Consider the following 14,188-nt stretch of genomic DNA (forward strand, 5'->3'; position numbering starts at 1 on the left):
ACGGAACACCCAATAGGCACTGAGTATTTAACGGTCCCAATAACCCAGTGAGGTAGAATCATCCCCATGCTTACAGAAGAGGAAAACGAGGTTTAGAGAGAGATTCAATAACCTGCCCAAGGTTACAGGATGAGTAAGTGGCAGTGGCTGGATTCGAATCTGGCTTGGATGGGCTCCAGAATCCTGCCTCCTGCCATCACCTCATATCCAGAGGGGTCTCATACATCTAAAAGCCAATGTCAGGGCAAGTCAGACCCCTGTGCCTGGGAGAAGAGCCTGCTGTCTCCAAGAAGGATGTCAAATCCTCAATATTGGATCACCTTTTGGAGCTGAAACGCACTCAAACCACACCCGGGCTATCAAGCCTCGCAGTAGAAAAGGCAACTTGGGAAGATATTCCAGAGACGAACCTCCACCTTGTTTCTGAATTCCTCAAGAGGCCCAGAACCTGTTTTGCTGCTGACAGAGAGAAGTGTCTGCTCACTGCTCAATGCCCCTGATGTAATGAGCGCCTCAGAAGAGGGCTCGATTGGGATGCTAAACAGCCGTAAATGACATTGTCACCAGCCTTCATAAAGCACAGTGACTCATAGCCCTAATTAAAATGCTGGGGGGAAAATGTAAAGAAAGGCTGCCATGAAAAACAGTGACATTCTGCTAAACTGCAGGACTATTTCTTCCAGGAAAAGCGGTGCTCGTGAGCATGTGTATATGTGTGTGCATGTGTGCGTACGCGTGTGTGTGTGGGGGGGGCAGAGACAAGAAGCCGAATGTTATTCTTGCAAGAAACTTGGGAAAATTCAACACAGAGGAAAGCCTAAAGCTATTCTTGCCACCCCACTTCTCATTATGAAATATTTAAACACAGAGAATTGAAAAGAATAGTACAATAGCAATTATGAACCTCTAACCAGATTGGACGACTCTTACCATTTGCTATATTTGCCCTGCTTGTACCTGTCTGTCCATCTGTCCATCTACCCACCTACCCATCCATCTATCAGCTCTCGCTGACTTCATCTATCCACCTACCCTATTATCTTCGGTCTGCATCTATCTTTCCCGACCCATCTGAAAATAAGTTGCAAATGTCATGAAGCTTCAGCCCCTAACTCTTAAGCACACATATCTCAAAGACAGTGTCTCACAAGGTACACAGTGCTGTTATAACACCTAAGAAAATTACCTGTACTTGCAAAAGGTTCCCAAATATTCAGTTAAGGTCACATTTTAAACAATGGCAACTGGAGTATTAAATCTAATCCCTACCGCTCAGGGGACAGAAGCCAATCGCAACATGGAAACAGGCTGTCAAGTGGTTCCTGAGCAGGCAGACTGTTGGCTTCATGGGGGCTGGTTCTCGTCATCAGAGTCGCAAGATCAAGTGCACAAAGCACAATGCTTGACTTAGACACCCGTTTGGAACCAGACAAAAAAAAAAAACCCTCCAAGTCTAATTATACCATACTGTTTTTTAAAAAGAGCCCCTCCTCAAGACAGAATCTCCACATGATTTCATCCCGTGTAATCACCCATCTTGAACACAAAATGTGCCTTTCAATGACTTCTTGTTATTTCTGAAATGCAAATCCCCCCCCCCCGACAAAAGCCCAAGAAGCCATCATTAGGCAGGAGAGTCGGAAAGAAATGTGTAATTTCGGAAGGCAAGCCTTGAAGGAGGTACCCCCAAGAAATCCTGTGCATTGAAGACAGCAGTTAAGGAAATATTTACCTACACGTAGGAGTTTTGCATGCTTGTTAAAAAAAATAATCAAAACCAATAAAAATATCAACCCCAAACATCCATCCTGTCTCATTATTTTATGCCCTGCCTGGCGAGAAATAAAAGGATTTTATTTCAGCGACTACAGTGATACTCGGAAAGAAATGACAGATGAAGGTTTTTCCAGCTAAGACTTATCTTAATGAACTAGCACATAGATGTTATTGACTATTTTCATTACCTGCATTCTGGTTACATGAACGTAATGGTTTTCATTTTCCTTATTGGATATTGAACAGTCACAGCTAAGAGACTGCCTCAAAATCCAAAGGAAAAAAAAAAAAAGAAACATGCCCAAAATATGTCAGTTATTATCAGGTGGTATTTTGATTTATCCCCCTAGGTTACATTTTTAGGCTTACAATTCCGGGGATGAAATACAGCACAATGAAATCCACACGGCTGTTTTAATGACCCAAGGCGATGGACGGCCCACATCATGTGCCCCACTGCATTCTAGTTATGGGCAAGTTGGTCGCTTTCTTGGACACCCGAGCCCCTTGAGGGTAGGGAGAACGTCTTCTGTTTCTTTACGCCCCAGCCTCTCCTGCGGGGCTCTGTCACAGAGCTGGGAGCTTGGGGCTCGTTTGCTAGATGAAGAAACGGCTGCCCAGACTCTTGTTCATGACAAGAAGTCCTTTAACTCAGAAGCACTGACTGGTCATCCACAGCATCTGAAGTTGCCATGTGCCCTTCTTCATTTCAACCTGGAAACAGGTTCCAGAAAGGCCCACCATTTAAATCCCCATGGTAATGATGTAGCTGTCAAGTTTTGAATAAGGAGGGCATTCCAGAGTATTATTTAACACCGGTGGGCCAAGTTTCCCAGCAGAAGCCGAGACACTTTTTGGGATACCCCTGATAATCTGTGGAATTTCTTTTAGGTGCCTTTAGTCAAGATGCCTAAAGCAGCTTGAGTGGCCAACAAACAAACAAACAAACAAACAAACAAACAAAGAAGACCTGTGTTTTCTGGGAACCCCAACTGACAAGAGGTGACCTTATGATGGTCGGGGGCAGAACATCACAAATCAGAGGTGAGGAAAGAGAAAACGTTGCCCGGGCTGGAAATGAGAACTTCACCCCTGCCAAGGGCCCCTGTGTTTCTAGTGCTAACAGACCGGTCTTCCTTCAGGAACTGTCAGCAGAAATCACGAATGCCACTGACAGACGAGAATTGGGCAAATGTTGGTCTCCGGCGAGCCCCAGAACGTTAAAGTGGAAAAGGTCTTTGAGGGGTTGTAAATGGAAAATGTCTTCAAGGGCCACGCAAGTGACATAAACAATATTTAATGGTGGGGTTTCTGACCTAAAGGTGCAAAGAAAAGAAAACTAAACCAGACCAGACCAAAATGCAAAGCCCGTAGCAGGCAGCCAGAACATTCCTGCAGGTTTCCGAATGGCATTGCCCTTGAATGCTAAACATCATTTCACAGATGAGAAAATCGGTGCTGAGCGAGAACAGGCACGGTCCACATCAGAGGGCCAACTAAAGGGGTCTCTCTTGTTTCCATTTCTTTGCTTTGTTCTGATCACTAACACGGGCCTGATGCTGTTTCCCGTCCCAGAGTTCCACATATACTATCTCACTGAATCTTCCTAACAGCTCCATGCACCAGCCATAATCCCCATTTTATGGATGACATACCTGAGGTTCAGAGAGGTTAACTCACTCACCCCGAGTCACAGAATCCACAGGTGCTAGGGCCTGGTGTCAGGTGCCTCCCCAGATGACATCCCTTCTCGATGTTTCGTGTGGTCTCTGCCTTTCAACCTGGCTGCACTTGACCCAGTTTGGCACCGGAGACCCTGTCACTGGCAGGATGCTACGAATCAGTAAGGCCGGTGCTGCCTCCTCTGAGCAGTCCTACGTGGATACCCCCAGTCGTCCATCCGGGATGCCTGCCGCAACATTTCACTGCAGCCTCTCCCGCAGAACCGTCACACGTGCCACAAGGCTTGTTTGGAGCCCACTGCCCGACCAGACCACAGGCTTCGTCGGAGAGGAGCTCGCCCCACCTTAATCTGAGCATCTGCCCTTGGGGTCCGGCACCGAGCCTGCCGTTTAGCAGTCATCATCACACATTTGACAAATGTGCTGGCGTCTGCCGCAGAGCCACGGATAACTGCTACTCATCTTCGGCCGATCGTCACGAAACACGCCTATGCCAAGACCCATGCCTGCTGCACCCTGTTAGCTACACTTTTATGGGGGACTTAGGGACCTTTTCTGTTGATCGATCATTTTTATTTTCACAGATTCAAGTAGACTCAATCTTCCAGCATTGCTGGGTGCTGTTCATAGGAACAGGCCTGTGAGTGATATACACCTGCAGGACTTGGAAAGGTTGGGTCGGGGGCCGACGCGGCTGTCGAAGAGCTCCAACCAATGGTTTTGGTGAAATCAATGGTAGTTAGACAGGGTTTATCAGCATCTGTGATTACTCGGCTCCTAAAATTTTACCCAATAGATCACTTTTAAATGAAATCCTCTCTGCAAGGACAGACGGGTCCACCAATGGAGCTAATGTCCAACAAGACACAGGGTCATAGGGCTGATGCACCACAAGGTCAGACTGGAAGGAGTCCTGATCAGTCTCTCCTGAACAATCTGACAACAACTGGGGGAGAGGGAGAGAGAGAGAGAGAGAGCGCGCTACAGAGAGAGACGGAGAGAGAGGGAGAGACGTAATCAAATTCCTTTAAGTTCGGAAACTATGGGGCTTCTCTATCCTGGAGTAAACATGATGCTATCAGATTGAGCACTGGCAAAGGGTCAAGACACAGAGGTTTGTCAATACAGTGCGGTGTGACCTTTGGCAAGTCACATACCTTTCCTGAGTTTCGTTTCCCCCTCTGGAAGATGAGGTGGTGGACAAGAGCTGAGGGGATTAGAATCTGCTGCAGAAGTCATGTTAAAAACACAGAAACTTCAGGTCTCCCCCGGAAACGCGGACTCGTTAGACCTGGGCGTCAGAATCTGGCATCTGTGCTTTTGGGTTCTGATGGCGACAGTCTACCGGGCTGCCGTTCAGAAGCTGTTGGATTAGTGAGGTCTAAATGCTATCATGTATGAGGATGATAAAAACGGTCATATCTACAGTCATTGTAGCCACTGTATTGTTAAACACACAACCCACAATGACCTGTAATGGGAAGTGTGCCCCTTTGTTCAAACGGGCCAGGTGAAAACTGGTCCTAAAATGCCAAATTCAACTTCTGCGCATTCCAGTTTCTAATTAGGAAAAGCCCCGGTTCTAATGGGCACAGACTGTTGCCAATGGCTCTCAACCACGTTCCAAAGCTTACCAAGGCACGCACAGACCCACAGAACCAGAATGACGGGCAATATACTGAGTCTTGTCATAAGACACCCCAAAACATACAGCCAAGAAGGCACCACAGCCGGATCTGTGCATTCTCACAATACCCTGGTGAACTGACCCCCCCCCCCCAAGTCTTCCTGTGTCCTAGGAAACTGGCACCCCACCAGTAGGAAAGTTTTGGGACAGTTGTCTGGTTGGTACCTTGGACAGGGTCTCGGGCCTCAGAGGTAGAAGCCCTCAGGAAGAAAAGCACCCCGCTTCACCACTCCTAGACTCTCACCCTTTCCTGCAAGGTCCTTCTCTGTGGATGACAGCCTCCTAGACGGCTTGCGTTGGCCATCTGGGGAAAATAAAGAAGGGACAGGAAAAGCATAGGGCAGACCGGTCTGGAAACCACAGCCACACTACTGGCCCCAAAGAGTGCAACAGAAGACTTCCTCTGGAATCACCAATCTTGGCATAAACCTATTGTTTCCAGAACACCTTTCACATACATTATGAAGAAAATCTACAACACAACCCTGTGGGAGTTACGTTCTCATTTTGCAGATAATGAAACTGAATCTCAGAGAGGTTAAGTGGCTTGGTCTCAAGCAAAGATCTTCACCCAGATCTCTCTACTATGCTGATAGCTCTTTCTCTACGTGGTCAGGGACTTTGGGGAAATTACAGTTTCTGGAGACACAGTCGTGCCCCTGACCACTGGGGTAGTCTCTTGCTGAGCAGATGTATCAGGAAATGAGGCTGTGGGCGCAAGGGCACCCACATGGACTTGTTAGACCACTTAGGTGTCCAGACGTGGGCGCCCCCCTCCCGCAAATTAAAGAGCTAAAACCTGAGACTAAATTCTCCAGCTGTGTACTTACCACCTAGGCGACTGTGGGCAGGTTGCTGAGTTTAATCTGCCTCAGCTTTTGCCATCTGCAAAATGGGATTCAGATCACTGCACTGGTAACCTGGGGGAGTTCAGGGGAGTATTCTGGGGTATTCCAGGGATACCTTATTATGTGACCTCCCCTTGGCGATGGCACAAAGCCGTGCACTCTTTCAGGGGTTCTGGAAATTGGATTCTTCGTAAGGACTGGGGCGGTGGTAGTGAAAGTGGTGGCGTAGACTGTCTCCCTTAGGATTCTTGCCAAGGCTTCTCAGATCTGTCTGCTGAGGTGCCTGGGGGCACAGAAGAATTGACACCACCCCTGCCAGCTGGGGCACAAAGGCCCCTTGCCGGCTTCAAGTTCAAAATAACAATGGGGAAGATCAGTGCTTCCCTGAGTCTGAACCGGCAGCATTTGCCCCAACCCCAATTAGAGAAAGGGGTAGAAGAGAGGGAGAAGGTTCTTCTCCTTCCTCAGGGGGGCTGGCTTGAGGGGTTAGTTCCTTTTTCCTCTCTGTCAAGGTCGTGGGCCACCGGAGGCCAGACCATGTGCCCTGGGCAGGCTCACCAGCACCACATCTATGCTCAGGGACCCCCTTGGGGGTGCTCCATCACTGGCCACTTGTAGATTCTTCTGGGGTCTGTGTGCACGGTTTGAACTAAACTATGGAATTAGAATGGGATCTCATCTGCCAGGAAGAACCCTATGCATCTTCTCCCGGACTACTCGGGTTCCACTAGAGGTAAGTGCCTCCGACCCCAGCCTGGGGGCCTTGAGGGGCGGATCTGTAGGTCCTACTGGCAGGAAACACCTGACCCTGAGTCTCCCGGATCTGGCCCAGGGGCGTTATAACAATAAACTATCAGAAACACTGAGCACTTTATTCACATTCATAATTTTTTTAACGTCCTCACCACAGCCCCATGAGAAAGGAATTTTAAAGACAAGAGAACTGAGGCCATACACCCAGTAAAAGGTAAATCTAGGATTGGAGCCCAGGGGTGTCCCTCGGAAGCTCCCAGTCCTCACTCCATGCCTTGTCAGCGCGCACCTCTTCCCTCCGGGTGCCCACCGCAGGCAGCACGGTCTCCAGCCCGCAGAGAGCCCCGGGGCGCTCCGGCCGCAGTGCCGTCCCCCACCCCGGGATGGAGGCGAGGGTCTCAGGGTTTCTAGGGCGCAATCCAGACAGCCCTGTCGGGACCCTCGGACCCAAGGGACCTTCGGGTGGTCCTGGAAGCTGGATCTCACGGGGACCCTGCCCTGACCCTTGATCACCTGGAAGCAAAGCCGTTGCTCGCAGTGCACTGCCCGGTCCCAAATCCCAACCGCGGAGCGCGCCCCTCGTCCGTCCGGGGGACGCGCGCGCCGGGAGCCCCAGAGCCTCTTTTCCAGCGAGAGGCACAACTTTCCTAGGTTCTGGGAGCCGGCGCTCTTACACCCCAATCCCGCCCGGGCTGGAGAAGTAAGAGGTGCAGGCGGCCCCGCCACGACCGCGGGCGCGCGACGAGGATCCTCGCAAAGTTGGAAGCCAGGCAGGAGGGACGTTTCCCGAGAGCGGAGCCCTCCCAGCCTCCGGGCCCCCGCCGGAGGAGGCCAGCGATGCGGAGTCCGCCATTACCGCGGGCGCGCAGGTGCCATACCTCCGGAGGGCCGGGCGCGCAGCAAAGCTTAAAGTTGAGGCCGGGCAGGTGCAGCGATCCGCGGGGAGCGGCGTCCCCCAGCCGCGGGCTGCCCGCCGGGGACAGCGAGCGGTGCCAAGGGGTCCGCCATTACCGCGGGCGCGCAGCTCGCAGCCGAGCGCGCGGCTCCAGAGGGACGCGGGTCCCTGCAAAGTTGGAGCGCGGCGGGCGCGTCGACCCCCGCCCGGCCCGGCGCCCCCGGCCTGGGGCCGCCCGCTGGGAGGAGAAAACAGGGTCGCCCGAACCAAGTTGGGACGCGCGGCAAACCCCGCGCCTCCCGTGCACTCCCGGGGCTGGCGCCGGGGCGGGGAGCCCTAGGGCACCGGGAGGGGACGCGGGACGGCTGGGCCGAGAACTCACCTGCCGCCGAGCCGGGCAGCGCCGAGGCTGCCTCTTCGCGCTGCGCGCCCGCCCGGCCGGCCGCGGGTCCGCTTGCCTGCCCTCCTCCTCCTCTTCCTCCTCCTCCTTCTCCACCTCCTCCTCCCGGGCGCCCGCGGCCGCCGCGCTCGCGGTTCCGAATCCTCCCGGTCCGCCGCCCCGCGCGGCTGGAGGGCGCCAGTGGCACCCACTCGCCTCCCGATGGGAGCCGCGCGCGTCCCTCCCCCTTCCCCTCCGCTTTGTGCCTCTCTGATCCCTCCCCGCCCCCTCTCGCCGAGCCCCCACCCCTCCCGAGTCCCCTCCCCTCCCTCCGCCCCAGCGAACCCAAGTTCGGGACGGAGGCTGCGGGCTTCCCCGCGTGCGCCCCTGGCTCACCCCGGCCGCCCGGCTGCCGCTCGCCGCCTGGCCGCCCCTCGGAGGAGCCGCCGCGCTAAGTGGCTCCTCGCCCAGCGGCTGGAAACGCGGCATAAATATGTAGGGACTGAGCCGTGAGCTCAGCGAGGGTCGTGAGGGGGAATTTATTTCTTAATGTCCCTCCTTTATCCTATCATCGCTGAAACGAATTAGCGGTGACGTCCAACCCGGCTGGTTTATGGGTGTGGGGCGGGAGACGTCGCAACCCTCATTAAAAGAGCCGCTCTGGGCTCCAAAGCATACATCTTTTATATAACCTAATTTCCATTTTTTCCCCCCATCAGGAAACACACACACACACACACACACACCACGACGATTTCTGGGAGCCTGGAGGGGGCTGAATGCAGTGGCCACAGGGCAGCTCTCAGGGGCAGACAAGGCCCCATGGGAGACGGGGATGGTTCTTTCGGTCTCTGCATCAGTGTTGGATAGGATTCCTTAACGGGACAGTGGGCCCCGCGGTTCCCCCACGCGGGGCGTGGCCGGAAGCCCCCAGGAGCCCGCAGGAGGTCGCAGCTTGGGTTCCGGCCCTGGCTCTTGGGTGGGCAGACTGGGACAGAAGCAGCCAGTTCTGGAAACGTTGCCTTGTTCTGGTCTTCTCCGGAGCAGCACTTAGGCCTGGCAGCTGGGGAGGGGCCTGGCTCACCTGTGGCCCAGTGGGCCTGCAGGTGGGGAGAGGGCCGGGGCTGGGCTGGGCTGGGGGAGGAGAAGATCGAGATCCAAGCTTTCCTCCCTTTCTTAGGGGCTCTAACATATGGGTAACCATATAAACCCGTCTCAAAAGCTGTCTTTTCCTGGGCAGATTGCAAAGGATTTTGCATTTCACTGTTACTGCTGCTCACACACTCTTGGGGAAACAGCAAATCAAGGAAAGAGAGGAGACTTCACACACACACACACACACACACACACACACACCCCACCTGGCTCCAGGTGGCTTGATCTGACTTCCCCCACCAGCCTTGCTGAGAGAAACAAACCTCTTCAGGTTCTGAGTTCTGCAGAGATGAGGCAAAGAAGAACGACCCCCCCCCCCTTGTCACTAAAATGCTTTTCAGATCCTCTTGCATATGACGCTCCGGAGAGGGGGGTGTGACTTTGGGGCCAGAAAGAGAGGTATGGGGGGGATGAGGAGGGGAGGAAGGAATAAGGAGTAAGCTGGCGGGTACACGGAGCTGTTTGCTTCGTCCTGGAAAGAAGACGCCAGAAATTCCCTCTGGGCCCCAGGGCTCTGCTGCCACTTCCTGACTGTGCCACATGGGCCAAGTTCCAGAGCCTCGGTTTCCCCAGTGGTGAAATGGGCCTGAGGTCGTCGGGAACATGTGTACGATGAGATGATGCTGGTGAAGCCCTTGGCAAAAATGCCTGGCATATAGTAAATGCTCAGTAAACAGTAGCCAGAAAAGATAGTAACAATGCCGAGACTAATAGTGACATAAACGTTGGATGGGGCACCCCGGGGACGTGGGGCCGCAGCTGAGTCCTTCCAGCTTCCCCGGCCTGAACCATTTCAAAGTTGAGCACAGGCTCTCAGTGGTGTCAGACTCAGAATGCTGCTCCCCTCAATTACCATGGCAACTGGGGAAAATCAGGAAGCCAGGGGAAGGGAAGCCACTTTTCCGCTGGGCTGGCCGTTCACCTGCTCAAAGCAGCTACCTCGCCTGCATGCGGGGTTGGGCCCAAAATAGGCCTAAGGCGGGGCACCTCCTCTCCTGGAGAACCAGTTGCCCGGATCTGGGGAGAGGGGTGGCTGGTGGGGAATGGGCAGCCACGAGATGGTGGGGTCAGGGCCCAGGCTGAGCTATGTCTGCAAAAGGCAGAGGTGGCCTGGGTTTGGGGAGAGGGAGACAGAAACCCTGCTCCTTCAGGTCTGTCCTCACCGCCAGGTGTCCTGGTGCAATTGACAGCAAAGTCCCCCGAATGTGGCTCTCCAGACAGAAGTGTGGGGAGACGGGGCCTTGGAGCCCAGGGTGGGAGCTTGTCGTCCTGAGGGGTCCTGCGTGCGGCTATGAGAGCAAAAGAGAAAGAAAGAGAAAGAGGAGAGAGAGATGAGGGGGGGGGGCGGAGTTTAGGCAGAGACTCCCCTTCCTTTACTGTGTTTATTGCCATCAGCTTAGGGGACTCGGACAATATAGTCCTCACAGTAGAAAGAATAATGGCTGTCAGCGTGAACCAAGCATTTTATAGGTAGATCTCATGGGCTCATCATAAAAATTAAGAGATGATTACTTTTCTTAGTCCCATCGTACATTTGGGGAGGGGGGCGGAGAAGCAGAGGTTCCGAGGGGCACAGAGGCTTGCTCCAGGTCACCCAGTTCATTGGTGGAAAAGCAACTATGAGAACTCACGTCCCGCTGATCCCGAAGTGGGGCCCTCCCTGCCCCCCCCCCCCCCACCTCGTGGAGAAAGAGAGTGACTAAGTCAGAGACCTTCTTTCGGGATGGCGGGGGCGTGTCTGACACTGGGGGGCTCCCCTCGCTTGTGCCGGGCATGGACCCCGGAGGGCTTCAACAACTGGCGCTGGGACCAGAGACTCACAGCCATGTGGCCGTCCCGGGACTATGTGGAGTGGCGGTCCCCGAAAGCTGCTCATGCGTGGTGCCCCCTGATGTCTCTTCCTCTCCGAGGCTGCTTGGGCATTCACTCTAAGCTGATTCCAACAGGACCCCCGTGGTGTTTAAAACGGGGCGGGGGGGGGGGGATGTCGGTAAAGCCACCCTTCTCCCCAACTGCTGTAGGAGTCAAGCAGCTATGACACATCCAGGGGTCAGCTCAGAGCAAGCTCTCCATAAATGGTCACCATGAGAACAATTATTCTTGGAGCTTCTCTGGGGCCCACACCCTCAATCCCCGTGTGGATGGTGGGTGTGTAAAAGGCCTCTGCGGGCCGAAAGGAGGCTGCCGCCTGTCCCCTCTCTCTGCCACCCTGGGCCCGAACCAGTCCCCACCCAGCAGCTTAGAGGTGAGCCCAGGGGAGCACAGTGCTCCAGCGGGGCCAAGTGGAGGAGGGGGGAGGAGGAGGTTGGCTGATGTGGCTGCCACTGAGGGGGTAATACATTATCCAGGGCTAATGAAAACATAATTATCTTCTTTTGGCTGCAGAGAGGGGCTAATTTAATAGGCTGCGATCGAAAGGCATCTGTTGAATTCACCCAGCAGCGAAAACACTTGAAGGGCTTGGGTGGGGGTGGGGAGAGCGGCAGAGCGCGGCTGGTCAGCGGCAGGCAGGCCGGGCAGCAGCTGCATGTGGGTGGCAGCCCCCCCAGGGGAGGGGAGGGGGGTGGGAAGCAGCACGGGGCGGGGGTGCAGCAGCTGGGGAGGTGTCCTATGCACAGGCCGACTGGGACTGCTTTCTCGCTGCGTGATCTTGGGCTATTCCTCTGCTTCTCTGAGCCTCGGCCTCCTCATCTGTAAAGTGGGGTCAATCCTGCCTCCCTCCCATTGACTGGGAAGACTAGATGAGGAATATGAGAGGGGTTCTGGCACATTCTAAGTAAGTGTTTAACAAAAACTTCCCCCTTCTGCTGCTTTGCTGAGCCACTTCTAGTTAGCCTTCGGGATTCAGCATAAACACCCCCTCTTCCGGGGAGGCTCCTGCTCTGGGCTCCCCTAAGGCCCTGCGCTTGCCTTTTCTTGAGGAAACCCACTTTAGGATATTTGCTGGGTTCCTGCTGGGCTGCTAAGAGCCCCACAAGGGTAGCAAGGGTCTGTCTCATCTGTCATTCAAAGTCAGTGCTTCTCAAAGCACGTTCCCTGGGCCAGAGGCCTCAGCATCCCCTTAGAACTTAGTTACCAGTTCCTGGGCCCTGCCCCACACCTGCTGAAGCAGACACCGAGGTGGGGGCCCAGCGAGCTGTGTTTCATGCAGGTTCTCCAGGAGAGGCTGGTCCACGCTCCAGTTGGAAAGCTTGTGTTCCAAACAGAAACCAAATTAATGTTTGTTGAATCAAGGAATGAAGAGCTTCCTGGGGTCCAGCCATGAAATGGCAATAGCTCCCTAATTAGCCACCAACTGTATACCAAAGGCTGTGCCCCTCCCAGCCACCCCCTGTCCTCCACCACCCCTCCATTCGCCAGCCATGCCCCTTGGTTGGCCTCTCTGTCCTGAGGTGGAGACCCACAGGGAGTATTGAAAGACCCAGGGGGGGGGTGCCTCCTCTGTGTCCTCCCTCTGCTCCCACTGCACACAGATGCCCCTTCCCTTAAGTTGTCCTTCCCCCCCGCCCACCCACGCAGGTCCTCTAATTCTGGAAAAGAATTAGACCCTGTCCCTGGGTGCCTGGCTTGGGAAGTCACTTAGATATGCTTATGAAGGACCATGCCTGTGGGTCAGTCTTGCACAGAGTGGGAGGGGCAGTCCGCGGAAGGGCCCTAGAGATGGCTGTCCCCAGCCGTGGCATTTTACACAGGGGGAGGCCAAAGTCCAGGGAGGTTTGGTGATTGATCCAAGAGCAACAGCCTGTTAGTGGCCTATAAGATCCTTGTCTTGGCTCCCAGCTCGAGATGCTGGCTCTGGTGCCCTTAAGAGGGGTGGGTCACCATAGTGGCACTAGGGCATCTGTGGGAGGGCAGGCCAGCAGGGCCAGGGAGCAGGGAAAGAGGTTGTTTGAGGGCCTAGAACTCCTGCGAGGGGTGGGGGTGCCACAGTCCCCAGGACAGCTACTGACTGGTCAAACACCCCTGGTAGACATTCATTCATAGGACTCCTACAGAGAAGAAAGAGGGAGGAGCCCTTTAAGGCTTAAAGAGGCTGCCTGGGCCTAGGAAACACTGGATTTGAAGCTGGAACACCTGGCTTCCAGGCCTGGTTCTGTCACTAATGGGCTGTGGGCGCTTGGACAAACCCCTTGGAATCTCTCAGTCTCAGAAGAGTGATCTGAACCAGAAGATGGTTCCTGGAAGTATGCACAAAATCAAGCCCAAGTGCGCTTTTCTGGGGTAGAGGGTTTTCAGTATTGAGTAGCTTTTTTAAAAGAGTCTAAAACCTTGGAAAGGCCAGGAGAAACTGAACCAATGGTCTTTCAGGTGCTTTAATGGGCAAAATGGAGGCAACTTCTTGCCCGGGAAACCCCGCCCCGGCAAGTTTGCAGCTGCCCTTTGCTCTACGCAGCCGTTTCGGCAGAGGCAGTTCCCCGGATGACCGACAGATGGCGCTAAACCTTCACTATAGCCTTCCTGTTTTCCTGAGACTCTTCAGGTACGTTCTGCTCCTGTTCACTCAGCTTTGGGGACCTCCGGGCCTGGGTCCCCTTTACGCTGAGCTGACCTGAATGGCATGAGACTGTTGGGTCATCCTGGGGGCTGTCTGTATCTTCTGGCTGCCACTCAGCCTTGCAGTGTCTGTCCATAGAGGAGACACCAAAAAGGATGTGAAGGTGGGGGCATTAGAGTGTGGGCGTCTTGAGCACCCCAGAGAATGAACTGAAAACTCAAAAGGAGCCTTATTTAGTCCTTTTGTTCTCCCCTGCACCCCCAATACAGGACCCCCTCCTGTACTCCCCCATCTCAACCCGAGGTGCCACATCTCAGGCTCCTCCAAACCCTGGAGTGTTTGATAGCCTGTCACACGGGGGTGTGAATGGGAATCAAAGTATTTGCATTTTGAAGGCAAAGACCTGGGGAAGCCAGTGCCTCCAGGGAACAGATGAGGTGGGCTGGCCCTGAGACATCTGGGAGCGGTAGGACCTGTGGCTAACTGGAGGGCAGGGTCCACCTAAAGGCATTCACATT

The 14,188-nt window shown here is 54.2% G+C and overlaps 1 protein-coding gene across 3 annotated transcripts in view; it reads right to left on the bottom strand.

Moving 5' to 3' along the window:
- The window catches only part of NOS1 (nitric oxide synthase 1), a 187,803-nt gene that overhangs the window by 106,882 nt on the left and 66,733 nt on the right, over positions 1-14,188 (bottom strand). The window contains exon 1 of one of the 3 annotated variants that reach the window (XM_043557706.1): positions 8,024-8,073. The exons of the other annotated variants lie outside the window; for them this stretch is intronic. The gene's annotated coding sequence lies outside the window, so the exon portion shown is untranslated. Of the gene's footprint in view, positions 1-8,023; positions 8,074-14,188 lie in introns of those variants that run through there. 3 annotated transcript variants of the gene reach the window in all.

The sequence above is a fragment of the Prionailurus bengalensis genome, chromosome D3, assembly GCF_016509475.1.
Source record: "Prionailurus bengalensis isolate Pbe53 chromosome D3, Fcat_Pben_1.1_paternal_pri, whole genome shotgun sequence".
Taxonomy (NCBI): Eukaryota; Metazoa; Chordata; class Mammalia; order Carnivora; family Felidae; genus Prionailurus; species Prionailurus bengalensis.